The following is a 16,645-nucleotide window of genomic DNA, read 5'->3' as shown; positions in this document are numbered from 1 at the left end:
AAATTGTAACCTGTGATACCATCCTCCCAGTGAATAATAAATACAGCCTAACTCCTCGCCAGATCACATCTAGCTCTTCAAAAAATTACAGGTTGCACCTGGGTGGCTCAGTCAGGTTAAGCGTCCTGCTCTTGGTTGCAGCTCAGGTCATGATCTCACAGTTCTTGGGGTCGAGCCCCACATCAGGCTCTGCACGGACAGTGCACAGCCTGCTTGGGATTCTCTCTCTCTCTCTCTCTCTCTCTCTCCCACTCTCTCTCTGCCCTGCCCCCCCTTCTCTCTTTCTCTCACTCTCTCAAAATAAATAAATAAACTTTTTTTAAAAAAATCACGAAATATGTTGGGGCGCCTGGGTGGCTCGTTGGTTAAGCATCAGACTTTGGCTCAGGTCATGATCTCATGGTTCATGGGTTCGAGCCCCGTATCAGGCTCTGTGCGGACAGCTCAGAGCCTGGAGCCTGCTTCGAATTCTGTGTCTCCCTCTCTCTCTCTGCCCCTCCCCCACTCACACTCTGTCTCTCGCTCTCAAAAATAAATAAAACATTAAAAAAAATTAAAAATCACAAAATATGCTAAAAGGCAAGGCAAAACAAAACAAACAAACTAAACACAGCCTGAGGAGTCAGAGCAAGCATTAGAACCAGACTCAGATATGACCGAAGTACTGGAATGATCAGATTAGGAATTTTAAATAACCATGATTAATATGCCAAGGGCCCTAATCAGGAAAAAAAAAAAAAAATGGACACCATACAAGATGAAATGAATAACGGAAGCACAGAGATGGAAACATCAAGAAAGAATCAAAAGGAAAGGCTAGAGATCAAAAATGCTGTAACAAGAATGAAGAAAGCCTTCGATAGGCTCATCGGTAGATTCAACATGGCTGGGGACATGTAAATCTGATCACGTCCTTTTCAACTTGAAATTAGCTAATGGTTCCCTTCTCACTCAGAGTAGAAGTGGGAGGTTTACGATGGCCTGTGAGCCATACCTGATTTGTACACCTTCTCTGTACACCTTCTATCTCTTCCTCGTCCCCTACTCTCCTTCACATACTCACTCCACCACACAAGCCTGCGTGCTATTTCGCAAACACACCAAGCATGCCTCAAGCTAGGATGCCGCTACCTCTGTCTGGAAAGCTCGTCCCCCTGATATCGGCATGGCCGCCCCTCACTTCATTTTAATATGCTACATAACGTACTTGCTAATTTTGTCTGGGGCTTATCGTCTCTTTCTCCAATTCCCCGCCAAGCCCACTTTCCCACCAGAACATAAACTCTACTTGAGAGTGGATCTGTGTTTTTATGCTTTGTTCTTCAACGCATCCCAAGAACCTAAAGTATTATCAGACACATGGTAGAACCTTAATATATATTTCATTGAAAGAATAATGGGTCAGAGTATCTAAAGATACAGAGCCATTCTTGACAGAAAATAAGGGAGGAATACAATAATAGAAGAAGACTTCAGCAACCCACTTCCAACATTGGATAGATCATTCAGACACAAAATCAGTAAGGAAACGGTGGACTTGAACAGCACAACAGAGCAAATGGGCCCAACAGACATATATAGAACATTCCATGCAACTGCAACAGAATACCCATCCTTTTTCAAGTACACATGGAATATTCCCCAGGATGGATCATAGGTTAAGCCACAAAACGAATCTTATCAAATTTAAGAAAACTGAAATCATATCAAGTATCTTTCCGCACCACAATGGTGTGAAGTAGAAATCAATAACGGGGGAAAACAATGAAATCCACAAATGTGTAAAAATAAAAAAATAAAAAAAAAACTCTCCTAAACTACCAGTAGGTCAAAGACGTAATCAAAAGGGGGATCAAAAAGTATCTTGAGACAAATGAAAATGGAAATGCAACATATCAGGAAGTCTTTCCGCTGAAATCAGGAGGAAGATAAGGATGTCCATTCTGACTACATCTATTCAACAGAGTACTGGAAGTTCTAGCCAAAGCAATTAGGCAACAAAAAGAAATAAAAAGACATCCCAACTGGAAAGGAAGCAGTAAAACTGTCTGCAATTATATGATCTTATATAAACAGGAAAGCATAAAGATTCCACCAAAAAAGTATTAGAAATAGTGAACAAACTCACTAAAGTTGATTGGCACACCTGACTGGCTCAGTCCATTACATGTCCGACTTTGGCTCAGGTCATGATCTCATGGCTTGTGAGTTCGAGCCCTGCGTCGGGCTCTGTGCTGACAGCTCAGAGACTGGAGCCTGCTTTGGATTCTGTGTCTCCCTCTCTCTGTCCCTCCCTTGCTCACAGTCTATCTCTGTCTCTGTCTCTCTCTCTCTCCCCAAAATAAATAAACATGAAAAAAAATTCAGTAATTTGCAGGATACAAGATCAACATGCAAAAATCGGTGCATTTCTATACACTGGCAACAAACTATACAAAAAAGAAATTAAGAGAACAATTCCATTTACAAAACTGTAGCATCCAAAAACAACAAGTGCTTAGGAATTAAATTTAACCCAGGAGGTGAAAAATCTGTACACCAAAAACTAGAAAATTCAGGTCATGAAAGAAAGAAACTGATGAAAGAAACTGAAGAAGACACATAAAAACTGAAGATAACCCATATTAATGGATTAGAAGAAATAATATTGTTAAAATATCCATACTACCCAAAACAATCTATAGACTCAATACAATCCCTATTCAGATTCCAATGCATTTTTCACAGAAATAGAAAAAAAAGTCCTGAACTTTATATGGAACCATGAAAGACTGCAAATAGCCAAAGCAGTCTTGAGCAAAAAAGGCAAAGTTGGAGGCATCATGCTACCTGCCTTCAAAATCTACTGCAAACCTATAGTACTTAAAACTGCATGAAATTGGCATAAAATACAGATATATATAAAGCAATAGAGCAGAATAAAGAACCCAATAAATCCACACATTTCTGGTCAATTGATCTTTACCAAAGTTGCCAAGAAACACGCAACAGGGAAAGGACAGTCTCTTCAATAAATAGTGTTGGGAAAATTGTTTTCCACACACAAAAGAAGGAAATTGAACATTTATCTCACTCCATATACAAAAGCCACTCAAAGGATTAAAGACTTAAATGTAAGGCCTGAGAGGTGCCTGGGTGGCTCAGTTGGTTGAGTGTCCAGCTCTTGGTTTCTGCTCAGGTTATGATCTCATGGTTCATGGGTTTGAGTCCCGCATTGGGCTCTGCACGACAGCGTGGAGCCTGCTTGTGATTCTGTCTCCCTGTCTCTCTGCCCCTCCCCCACTCGTTCTCTCCTCTCTCTCTCTCAAAATTAAATAAACTTTTTTTTTGTTAAGTGTAAGGCCTGGGGCGCCTGGGTGGCTTAGTTGGTTAAGCATCCAACTTTGGCTCAGGTCATGATCTCCCTGTTCATGAGTTCGAGCCCCGAGTTGGGCTCTGTGCTGACAGCTCAGAGCCTGGAACCTGCTTTGGATTCTGTGTCTCCCTCTCTCTATGCCCCTCCCCTACTCATGCTCTGTCTCTCTCTCTCTCTCTGTCTCTCAAAATAAATAAACATTAAAAAATCTTTTTTAATAAATAAATAAATACATAAAAATGTAAGACCTGAACTCATAAAACCATTAGAAGAAAACGTAGGGGAAAACACTTCTTGACGTTGGTCTGGGCAATCATTTTTTGGACATGACCACAAAAGCATAGGTAACAAAGAACAAAAACAGAAAAATGGGCTTTCAACTAGCAAAAAAGTTGCACATTAAAGTAAACAACCAACAGAGTGAAGAGACTACATATGGAACAGGAGAAACTATGTACAAACCATACATCCGATAAGGGGTTTATGTCCAAAATGCATAAAGAACTCAAATCAATGTCAGGAAAATGAATTACCCAATTAAAAAATGGACAAAGGATCTGAACAGACATTTCTCAAAAGAAAAAAGACAAGTGGCCAACAGATATATGAAAAGATGATCAATATCAATAGTCATTGGAGAAATGCAAATCAAAACGACAAGGAGATAGCACTTCACACCTGTCAGAAAGGCCAATATCAAAAAGACAAAAGATAACAAGCGTTGGTGAGGACGTGGAGGAAAAGGCAACCCTTGTACACTGTTAATGGGAATGTAAAGTGCATTAGCCATCATGAAAAACAGTAAGGGAGATCCCTCAAAATACTAAAAATAGAACTGGCCCTGTGATCCAGCAAGCTCACTTCGGGGCATTTACCAGGAAGAAATGAAATCAGTATCTTGGAATGCTTTCTTCCTTCCCATGTATGTTGCAGGATTATTCATAATAGCAAAATATGGAAACAAACTACATGTCTGTCAACGAATGAGTGGATAAAGAAAATGTGGTACACATATGCAATGGAATATTACTCAGCCACAAGAAAGAAATGTTGCCATTTGCAATAACATGGATGAACCTGGAGGACATTAATGAAGCAAGCCAGACAGAGGACGAGAAATACTGTAAGATCTCACTTACAGGTGGAATCTTTAAGAAAAAAAAAATTGTTGCATTCATAGAAGCACAGAGTAGAATGTTGGTTACCAGGAGTTGGGGAGGTGGAGGAAATGGGGAGATATTGGTCAAAAGGTACAAAGTTGCAGCTACATAGAATGAATACATCTAGAGATCTCACGTACACCCATGATGGCTACAGTTAATAAAACTGTATCAAGGGGCACGTGGGTGGCTCAGCTGGTTAAGCGGCTGACTTCAGTCTCTCAGGTCATGGTCTTGAGGTTCAGGAGTTCGAGTCCTGCATTAGGGTCTGTACCAACGGCTTAGAACCTGGAGTCTGTTTCAGATTCTGTGTCACCCTCTCTCTGCCCCTCCCCTGCACATGTTCTGTTTCTTTCTCTCTCAAAAATAAATCAATATTTTAAAAAATTGTTTTTTAATTTTTTTAATAAATAAATAACAAAACTGTAGCAAACACTGGAAATATGCTAAGTGAGTAGATCTCAATACCAAAAAAACCTGATGTGCAAGGAGATATATTCATTAGCTTGACAAGAATAAGCCTTTCACTACATATATCATGTTATACACCTTAAATACACAATTTTTATTTTAAAAAAAGAAAAATGTGGAGATCAAAGTGGAAACTGACCTATCGAACATGGTGAGACAGAGAGGGGGTGAGTTTCAAGGAAGCAAAGTCAATTATCTTTCCCTTTGCAAAACCAGTAATAAGGGCTCATTGCAATAAGCAGATGATAAGGTAGATAATAAGGCAGTGTGTCCACTGGAGTCTTCAGGGTCCCATAAAGCAAAGAAAGGTGGGTCACAGAAGAATGAGCAAAAGGGCAAATACACAAGTCAACAGCAAGAGAAATGGAAGACCACCATTTTGAGGACGGTTGAGTACAAGGCTTCTCCCCCACACACATACCTTATCCATAGGCATCCACAGCCATAGGCATCAAGGAACACACCCAGGATCAGAAATTTGGCCTCCCAGAAAGAGCAGAGGGAAAGGGTGGTTGGTTTTATGCACCCACAGCTGAGTTGGTATGTTTAAAACAACTGCTAATGTAATCTAGATCTGAGGTCACAGATGCTGCCCCATTTATCTAATATTTGCCAAGCGTTAGGTGAGAAATTACATTTGCCACCTCAATAGATTCTATGCGGTTAATTACATGAGTCACTTGTAAAAGCATAACCCGCCTCCCGTGTTCAGCAAAAACTTCAGTGGTGTTCATACCATATGAGGTTTAGTGGTACTGAAAAGATCAATATAGAAACAGTCGTAACCACACAGCATCAACAAAAACCCCCAAAGCAATTTGTTCTGACTCCACAATGGGGGTTACATGTTCCCAGTCTCCATAGAACACTTTCCTTTAATATTTTTTCTACCAAATTCAGACAGCAAATTATATATAAATCAACTCCATTATACAGCGGAGACCTAGAGACCTCATAGGAGAGGGGCGAAGGGAATAGTAACTCTTAGCCCAAATAATTGCGCTCCTGACTCCATACATACAAGTCATCCCTTAGTTTAGAAAGAACGTTACCATGTATAGGACAAAGCGATCTTTTATTCAGTAAGGAATAAAGTAGCAAGCACAGTATAGCTGAGCAATCTCTGACCTACGAATTAGAATATCCGTGTTCTAGTCCTCCGTCTACACCTCAGAAACGGTGTCCTTGGGGGAAGTGGTTCGCCCATTTGGGCCTCCTCTTCCTCTTCTGCAGGATATTTCAAATTGTGCTATTACAATCGACTGAGATCTGAGATCATGCACATGTTGGGGAAACCATCCGTTATCATTGACATTTTACTATTTTTGCCATACATTCCGGAGCCATTATTACATTTAATTAGGAAACCGCCATGAATACACAAGTTATTGTCCAAGTTACCATGTTACATGGTCTTAGACACTGTGGACAGAAGTCACGGCATGATTCAATATCTTCCATGTGACTAGAGCATAAAACCCCCAAGACATGGAATATAGTTATTTGGGCTGCTTTTAAGGAAAACCATATTTTGAGGCATCATTTTATTTTCCTCTTCAAAGAAGACATCCAAAATGGCCAAATGTGTGTAGAAACACAGTAAGCAAGGAATAGAGGTAAGAGAGTAAAATTGTTTCAGATTTACACTTCATAGGATTCTAATGTCATGTAGTGAAATCATAAGTAGGGAATATATTTTCTCGAGCTATCTACACTGCTATAAAGACACAGTGAAATATATCTTTATCTTGTTTGATAGCACTTGGTAAATATTGTTCACTTAACAGACGTTATAAATTACTCACTGCCAAACAGGAAAAAGAAAGTCAGCCTTAACAACTATGAAGTGATCAAAAGGCTATATTTAAAAACTTGGAGGCCATAGTCATAAAATGTGATTTAACTGAAGATTTTATGGTATGCTCATGAACAAGTAAATCAGACTCTTCAGTGTTTATCTCTGATAACTGCTGGTTTCACAAGCCATCACCCAAGAATGAGGTGCTGTAATTAACCCCTAACACAAGATTCCATAAGCAGCACACAGATAATAAAAATGACAATGGTTTCCCCATCTTTTGGTGTCGGCAAGGGAGCACCTTTTAACTTTCTTTCCTTGATCAAATATCAGATCTGAAATCTTGAAGGAGAAAAAAAAGGGGAGGAGGGAACAATATCTGAAATATGATGAGAGTTTTTTAAGGTAAACATCGTCCAGAAAAATTAATTTTCAGAAAAAGCTGTCAAAATGTATTCATGGAACCAAAGTACAAATAAATCTTGGTCTACTTAGGGTTCTGCTTTGAAATAAAAAATAAGCACGTTATCTAAGGAATATTCTAAAACAACTGTCAGCAAACTTTTTCCGTAAAGGGCCACATAGTAAATAGTTCAGGCTTGTGTGCCATACGGTCTCAGTTGCAAATACTTAACTCTGCAGTAATAGCTCAAAAGCAGCCATAAACAATATGTAAATGAGTGAATATGGCTGTGTGCCAATAAAACTTTATTTACGGGCACTGAAATTTGAATGTCATAGACTTCTCGCGTGCTATGAAATGTTTTTGTTTTGATATTTATCCGCCATTGAAATGTGTAAAAGCCACACAGTTCTCAGACTGTTACAAAGACAGGGGCAATGCAGGATGTGGCCTGAGGGCTATAGGTCAACAACCCCTATCCTAAGATATCACGGACAGTATCACCCTAACAGACAAAGGTCATTTTTTCCAGAAGGCTGTGGGTTTTTCTCCATTTATCTAATTTTTGGAAGCCAAGAAAGGAAAATCTATGCCCTACTTCTCATATAAGCTCTGACTATGGAATCATCATTGAGGCTGACCTACCCCATCTGGTGAAAGCATGGATAAAGCACAGGACACAGAAGAATCCCATCACCCCCAACACCTGTCCCTTCTATCCTTTTATACACTAAATTCTCTCTACGCAATATACACATACCACTGTCCTGTCCTCTGTCACTGTAGGGCTGTCTTTTCAAGATTGTCATAAAAATGGAATCAGATAGCGGGTAACCTTTTGAGACTCACTTTTTTCACCAAGCAAGATGCCTTTGACATTCATCCAAGGTGTTGTGTACATCAACTGTCTCTCTTCCTGTTTCCTGCTGAGGTATTTAGTGTCCCATCATGTGAAGGCACCACAGTGTCTTTATCCCTTCACCCACTGAAGGACATTTGGGTTGTTTCCAGTTATTCGTGATTACAAAGAGAGCTTCTATAAATATTCACATATAGGTTCTTGCGTGAACATAAGCTTACAGTCCACCTGAGAAATTAGCTAGGGAAAGGCTTTCTGGGTCACATGGTAAGTATATGTTCAATGTCACAAGGAACTGCTAAAACAGCAGCTGGACCATTTTGTATTCTAGTTACTTCACATCCTCACCAGCACTTGCTATCAGTATTTTTCTTGAGTTTGGTCACTGTAGCCGGTGTGCATTGATTTGAATTTGCGTTTCCCCAGTGGTTCATGACGTTGGATATCTTTTCATGTGCTTACTTACCACCCGTATTTCCTCTTCAGTGAAGTGTCTGTTCAACTCTCAGACCCACTTTTAAGCTGGGTTGTTTGTTTTCTTACTGTTGAGCTTGGAGTGTTCTTTATATACTCTGTACAAGCTGTTCGTCGGGTATGTGATGTGCAAATACTTCCTCTCAGTCTGTAGCCTGTCTTTTCATACTCTTAACACTGTTTATTTATCAAGAACATTTTTAAGTTTGATCAACTTCAATTTATCAGTACTTTTTTTTTTTTTATTTTAGGGATCTTTTTCCGGTATCGTGCCTAAGAACTCTCTAACCCCAATTCCTAAAGACTGCTAATGTTTTCTTGAAAATACTACATGGTTTTATATTTTGCATTTAGATGTTCTACCCTTTTTCTGTCAAATTTTTCATAAAACGTGTGGTTTAGATTAAATCAGACTGTAGGATTCTTCCTTCCACAGTTCTCTGAGACTCTGTTCTTTTTTTCTTTTCTTAATAGCATTTCTCAGGGCACCTGGGTGGCTCAGTCCTTTAAGCGTCGGGCTTTGGCTCAGGTCATGATCTCACAGTTTGTAGGTTCGAGCCCCGGGTCAGGCTCTGTGCTGACAGCTCAGGGCCTGGAGCCTGCCTTGGATTCTGTGTCTCCCTCTCTCTCTGCCCCTCCCCCACTCATGCTCTGTGTCTCTCTCTCTCAAAAATAAATGGACATCAAAAAAAAAAAATCTTTAACAGAAAGCATTTCTCTCTGTTGTTCCAAATGGGTAATTTTCTCGATCTTCCAGTCCGCTGATTTCCCTGCCATCTCCCTTCTACTATTTTGCCAACATGTAAGCTTTTGACTTCGGTTATCGTTATTTTTCAGTTTAAAATTTTTCATTTGGTTCTTAATTGTATCTTCTACTCGCTCAGATGTACTACCTGTTCGTTCTTTTTGAGAGTATTCACCCTTACGTACTGGAGCATTTTATAACAGCCGCTTCAAAGTTGATCCCTGGCAATTCCACCATCAGTACCATCGAGGCCTCAGCAACTATACTGTCTTCTCCCACGTGAGCTGTAATTTTCCTGGCTATTTCTGTGCCAAGTCATCTTTTTGTTTTTAAGTTTATTTATTAGAGAGAGAGAGAGAGCACGAAGGGAAGAAGGGCAGAGAGAGAGGGAAAGAGAGAAAATCCCAAGCAGGCTCCACTCTGTCAGCACAGAGCCCAATGTGGGGCTTGAACCCGTAACCTGTGAGAGCATGACCTGAGCTGAAATCAAGAGTTGGGTGCTTAACCAACTGAGCCACCCACGTACTCCAAGTAATCTTGAATACGGTAAGACTGCAGCTCTTACTTAAATCCTATGGAAAATGTTGAAGCTTTGTTTTAGGAGGCAAACAACGCGGCTGGACCCAATTCTCAAGTTTTAATCAGCCTGCCACAGGTTGTGATTCCACTGCCAGCACCATTTCAAAGCCTCTGTGATGCTATTTGGACCTAGATGTCTGCTACCCAGTGACCAACCTGAAATCTAAGCAGTGGTCTGTTCTGTCATTCAGTTGTCAAAACTTACTGCTTAAGGTCAGATATTCACATGAGTAGCTCGGATGCGATCCCAGGAGCTCACAAACAAATTCCTGGAGCTACATGGGCCAACTCCTCCCTCTCTGACATTTGTTCACTTCTCTTTGGTTCGCTGAAAATCCCCTTCTGGATCCATTAATCAGAAAACTGCAGCTTTACTTCCCCTGTTCTACACTTCTGGAGAATGTGCTATCAGGGACGGGCAGCAGGAAGACAGAGAGAGACAGAAAATCAATTCGGTCTTTGTCCCACCCTCTGGAGGCCACAGGAGGGAGGCTCCCCTCAGGGTCCCACTGGGAGGAATGGCTGGAATTTCCACGTTTGGAATTCTCCCAGACTTGACTTCATGCATCTCTCCACACAGCTGACTGTGATCTTTCACTAGAATAAAACAGAACCATGAGGGCTCCTGGGGGGCTCAGTCGGTTAGGCGTTGGGCTCTTGATTTCCCCTCAAGTCATGATCTCAAGGTTTGTGAGATTGAGCCTCTTGTCAGACTCTGCACTGACAGCATGGGTCCTGCTTGACATTCTCTCTCTCTCTCTCTCCCTCTCCCTTTGCCCCTCTCTCTCTCTCTCTCAAAATAAATATATAAACATTTAAAAAATAAAAAGAGGGCCCCTGGTGGCTCAGTTGGTTGAGTGTCCAACTCTTTTTGTTTGTTTGTTTGTTTGTTTCTGAGAGAGAGAGAGAGAGAAAGAGAGAGAGAGAGAGAGAGAGAGAGAGAGAGACAGCCAGAGAGGGGCAGAGAGAGAGGGAGACACAGAATTCTAAGCAGACTCCAGGATCTGAGCTGTCAGCACAGAGCCCGACATGGACTCGAACCCACAAACCACGAGATCATGACCTGAGCCAAAGTCGGACACTTAACCAAATGAGCCATCCAGACGCTCCTGAGTGTCCAACTCTTGATTTAGGCTCAGGTCATAATCCCACGGTCATGGGATCAAGCCCCACATTGGCCTCTGCACTGAGCATGGAGCCTCCTTGGTGGGATTCTCCCTCCCTCCCTCCCTCTCTCTCTCCCCCCCCACCCTTCTCCCTACTGTGCTCTCTCACTCTCTCAAAATTTTTTTAATTAAAAAATTTTTTAAAAAATAGAACTGTAAGTATCACAGACTTTAGTGAGTTCTTGAAAGAGGACCCAGTTGTTCCCTTAATTACCTCCATTTTGACCTCCGTGTGTACTTTCCAATGGATTAAATCCTTCCTTCCAGCTTATGTCTTAACTCCAACCAAAGACTCAACAGGCAAAAAGTTCCCATGATGGGAACCCAAAGTAACCCCTCAAGCAATCAGGACTGCCATGACACCAGCAACACCCAGCATAACCGATCCCCAAGACAATGACTGACCCGACCTTTACTGCCTAGCTGCACAGATCTGTCAACCTTTGTCTCACATTTTCCTTACATAAACCTAGAGGTCTTTTCTGCACTTCAGAGCTAGTTCTTGGGACATTAGTCCTCTGTCTTCTCAGCGTCGGCCTCAGTGAAATCAATTTCTTGTTTCACCACCCCTGTCTCTCTGCCTTTGGATTTACTAGTGGCAAGTGGCCCAACCTGGCCCAACTGGGACCCCTGGAGCTCAGGTGCCCTTGGGCCTCTGCACCCCAGTTCCATTCTCTGAGTCCTTTCTAGTGAATTATCAAAATGGACGGGGGTTGGGGCGCCTGGGTGGCTCAGGTGGTTGAGTGTCCAACTCTTGGTTTCGGCTCAGGTCATGATCTTATGGTTCATGGGGTCAAGCCCCGCATCGGGTTCTGCCCTGATGTTGCAGAGACTGCTTGGGATTCTCTCCCTGTCTCTCTGCCCCTCCTGCAATCTCTCTCTGTCTCTCAAAATAAATAAATAAACTTAAAAAAAAAACGGAGGGTGGTCTTTGGGAACCCCTAAATTTGAAACTGGTGTCAAAAGTGGGGGTGGTCTTGTAGACTGTTCCCTAACTTCACATTCTGTGTCCCTTACTCGGATGTATTAGACTTAGGGTAGGCCAGAGGAGGGGGGGGCTGTCTTTGAATCCAGCTCGTGAAACTATCCAGGCTTCTTCAAGACTCTGGCGTAATCCCAGAACCAGAGAAAGAAAGTGTAATTGAAAAGCCTTCCCAGGGAATCCTGATAGGCTCCTGGATTTAAAACTACTTCCGCTGAGAATTCTTGATATTTTCTAAATATGTAACAAAACAGAAGATAGCCAGGAGTTGGACAGAGTTTATAAGTTGATTGCTTTATCCCTGTCCTGTTTAAAAGCCTTCCCTGGCCTGCCATTACCCAAGTAATAAATCAAATAAGCTTCACATTCCATATTCCCTGCAATCTAACCCCAAACCAGCTTTATTTTCTGCTGCTTTCTTCTACACTATCCCAGCGAGTCCTATCCCAAACCTCTGATTTAATTAGTGGTTTAGGGTGGGGCTCTGGCATCAATATATTTTGAAAGCTTCCCAAATGGTTCTACTATGGATCCAGGAGAGATAAGCTCCTAATGTTTTATTTTATAGCCAAGTAGATCACTACTTATTATATAAACCTAGGATAACATCATATTTTTACCTCTAGAAATCCACACATTCTTGAAGGTCCAGCACAAATGAGAAACGTTCCAGGAAGCCTTCTCTGATCACACTAGACCAGAATCAATGTCTGTTTCTCTAGGGTCCCTCTGTGTTTTGTATGCAACACTCCATAGGCCCTTCCACATTCCACATTACCTCATGCTTAAGAGGCTGCAACGAAGAAAAAGTATGATCCAAATATCAGCTCTGTGAATTACCCTATTATTTTTTTTTAATTTTTTATAAGTTTATTTATTTATTTTGAGAGAGAGAGACTGAGAGCATGCAGGCAGAGAGAGAGAGAGAGAGAGAGAGAGAGAGAGAGAGAGAGTCCCAAGCAGCCTCCACCCTCTCAGCACAGAGCCCAACGTGGGACTCGAACTCACAAACCATGAGACCATGCCCTAAGCCAAAATCAAGAGTCAGACGTTCAACGGACTGAGCCACCCAGGTGCCCCTACCCTGTGATTTTAATACAGTGTTTAATTCCCAAAGATTTAAAGACTTGATCTATAAAATTTGAAAACCAAATGGTTATCTTCCAGTGTTGCTCTAAGGTATAAATGAGACCCTTTTGTGCTCCCCCCACCTTCTTCACATCACAGGGCATAGAAAAGACTATTCTAACAGCTTCCTGGTGGTGTTCCAGAGGCTATGGGTACAAGTGCGCCTGAGCTCCGGGGGTCCCAAACGGACCAGGTTGGGCCACTCACCACTAGTAAATCCAGGGGCAGAGAGACAAATGGTGGGTGAAACCAGAAAGGAATTTATTTCAGTGAGGCCAACCCTGGGAAGACCAAGAAGTAGCTCTGAAGTGCAGAAAACCCCTCAACGTTTTTATAAGGAAAATAAATATAGGGCAAAGGTCAGTTGGGAAGCGCAGGAGGGCAGTGAAGGTCAGGTCAGTTACTGTCTTGGGGTCAATCACGCAGGGTGTTGCCGGTGTCACGGCAGTCCCTGTTGCCTGAGGGGTAGTTTCAGTTCCCCTCATAAGACATTTTGTCCACCGGGTCTCTTGCCTGGGTTAAGTGACAACTTGGAAAGAAGGACTTAATTCATTAGAAAGCACCCATTGAGGTCAAAATGGAGGTAGTTAAGGCAACATCCAGGTCCTCTTCTAGTGCGGGCTGCTTGTGGTCAGAGGTGATGGGCAGTGGCTTCCCTCTACTCCAGGCCTTGTGCTACTGCTCCAAGAGTTAACAAGACCAGTATCTGGACATACCTGCAACCCATTCAAAAAATACTGATTGGGTGCCCATTAGATTCACAGGGAGAGCATTAAAAGCTACCACTGCTTGGATATCACCCCCAGAGATTATGATTTCATTCACCTGGGCCACAGCCAGAGGCACTGGGGGTTTTTAAAGCTCCCAGATCATTCTCCTGCACATCTAAGGTTGAGGACCACTGAACATAAAAAATATGAAGCAGAAACATCATTACATGGGTGCTTGGGTGGCTCCGTCGGTTAAGTGTCCAATTCTTGGTTTTAGCTCAGGTCATGATCTCACAGTTTGTGAGCTCAAGCCCCCCATCATGATCTGCACTGATAGCGAGGAGCCTACTTGGGATTTTCTCTCTCCTTTTCTCTCTCTGCCCCACTCCCACTCATGCTTTCACAGGCTCGGTCTCTCTCTCTCTCTCTCTCTCTCTCTCTCTCAAAATAAATAAATAAAAACTTTAAGAAAAAGAAACATTTTTAAGGAAACTTCTAGGTTATAAATTTCTTAAGAATGGAGAAGGTAGATTTTTCAAATCTACAGCACAAGCTTCCAGGCTTAGTAGGACAGACGTACACACCGTATCATTAGGGTGACTCTAGTGTTTCTCAATCTTACTATACAAAGTAATAAAACAAATGTTAAGAAAAGGAAAAGTTCCATAAAGCCATGAATGGTTTCAGGCCTAGTTCTTTCAATTCAAGAAAGCTGAACATCTTGAAGCCTAAGGAATGAATTCCCCCATTTGTTTCTGGTCTTGGGTTTCGTGGTAAACAGGCTTCTCTCTTACAGAATTTGCCTCCGGTGTTTGGAAACTTCAAAATGGAAGAGAGACTTTTCAGTGATTCTGGTTCTCATTGATGAAATCACTTAATGTAAATGGGGCTTACCTTTACCAATTCATCAGAAATTCTAAAGCTCCTAATCAATCCCATTTATATTCACAAAATCCCAAATGTATTTCCATTGAGTATTTTCACAGTAGATAATAGGTTCGACTAACCACTGGCCAGTGTCACCAAGAATAACAAAAGAGGCAATAATCCCAAATGAGGCATTCCACCTCTGTTCAAAAGCTTGAAATGTACCTGGGCAGGCCATGTCAACAAAATTTCAGGTAGTGTAAAATATATAAACCCCTGCCCTCCCCCCAACACACATGCATGCATGCGTGTGAGCACACACACAAAAACACACATGCCTGTTGTTTCTGTCATGCACCTTGGAGGTGAAACACTTAAGTTTGACTCTCCTAGCCTTCGTATACTATTGGATGTACCATTCAAACAAGTTTCTGTGCCTCAGTTTTCCATATCTATATAACAAGGGGCCATAACATTACTAATGCCTCTTAAGCACTGATTATGATTTGAAGAAACTTAGACTAAATGAAAGGGAAATCAGTATTTGGTGAGTGCTTGCTTTCAGAAGCTAATCATGTGGCTTCAACAAAGAAAAACATGCCTAAACAAGCTTAACAAAAACGAAAATTTGGAGGGTGCACCTGGCTGGCTCAGTCAGTAGAGCAAATGACTCTTGATCGTGAGTTCCAGGCCCACGTTGGGCATGGAGCCTACAGGACAGGTGAGGCGAAGCGAGGCGAGGCAAGACAAGACAAGGCAAGGAATTTTTTGGAAAATACCTGTAATACCCAAAAGTAGGCATTGGAAGAGATCCTCATAAGGGACTAGGTCTTCCTTGGAAAGAATTTACTTATCTTTCAAGGGAAATTCTTCTCTTTCTTGGTCTCTGAAAAGGGAGTGAAGTCTGTCCATGGTCAGCACACGTGCTGAGGTTCCTCTTGAACAAATTAAGAAAGTCTATCATCCAGAATCCATCCTGCTGCACAGGCATCTCAAACTCTTACTCACCTGGTTTCTTTTTTCAGTAATTCCTCAACTACAGCCACACGAATGAGTGGACGAGAGCAGGAAGACAACATATAAATATATACGTTAGTTAAAAGGAAAAAAAAAAAGAAACCCAGTTCTGTCACATTTAAAGAAAGAAAAATGTAAAATACTTCACCCATCTGTGTTGCAAGTTAAGAAAAGTATTAGGGCACCTAAACGGCTCAGTAGTTACGTGTTCGACTCTTGATTTTGGCTCAGGTCATGATCTTGGCTCAGGTCATGATCTCACAATTTGTGAGATCGAGCCCCACATTGGGCTCTGCACTGGCAGTGCAGAGCCTGCTTGGAATTCTCTCTCTCCCTCTCTCTACCCCTCCCTGACTCTCTCTCTTTCTCTCTCTCAAAATAAATAAACATTGAAAAACATTGGGGAAAAAAAGGAAAGCCCATTAAACTGGCATACATTTAAGAAGTATAATTTACAACAAACCCTATGTTGTACTTCTATGAAAGTAAAACCAGAGAAGAGAGAGAAGAAAAAGAGAGAGAGAGAAAAACAACACAATTGAAGAAGGAGTACGTGGATTTACAACACAAATATTTTATTCCCATCTAATCTGAGAGCACTTTTTTGTCATTTTAAGAAGGATTTAAGAAGAAAAATCCCACTTCCTGGCTGGAGAGTGTCAAACATTACATTTCATCTCAACAATGAAGATTGCTTCTTTTTTTTGTTGTTTATTTATTTGCGGGGGGCGGGGGTACACATGCACATGAGTGGGGGAGGCATAGAGGGAGAGAGAGAGAGAGAGAGAGAGAGAGAGAATCCCAAGCAGGCTATACACTGTCAGTCCAGAGCCCAACCTGGGGCTTAATCTCACAAACTGAAATTGACCTGAGTAGAAATCAAGAGTTGGACACTTAACCAACTGAGTCACCAAGGCACCCCAAGGTTGCT

This window comes from Panthera tigris, chromosome A1 (genome assembly GCF_018350195.1).
Source record: "Panthera tigris isolate Pti1 chromosome A1, P.tigris_Pti1_mat1.1, whole genome shotgun sequence".
Taxonomy (NCBI): domain Eukaryota; kingdom Metazoa; phylum Chordata; class Mammalia; order Carnivora; family Felidae; genus Panthera; species Panthera tigris.
The sequence above is the reverse complement of the archived record's forward strand: the minus strand, read 5'-3'. Positions refer to the sequence as shown.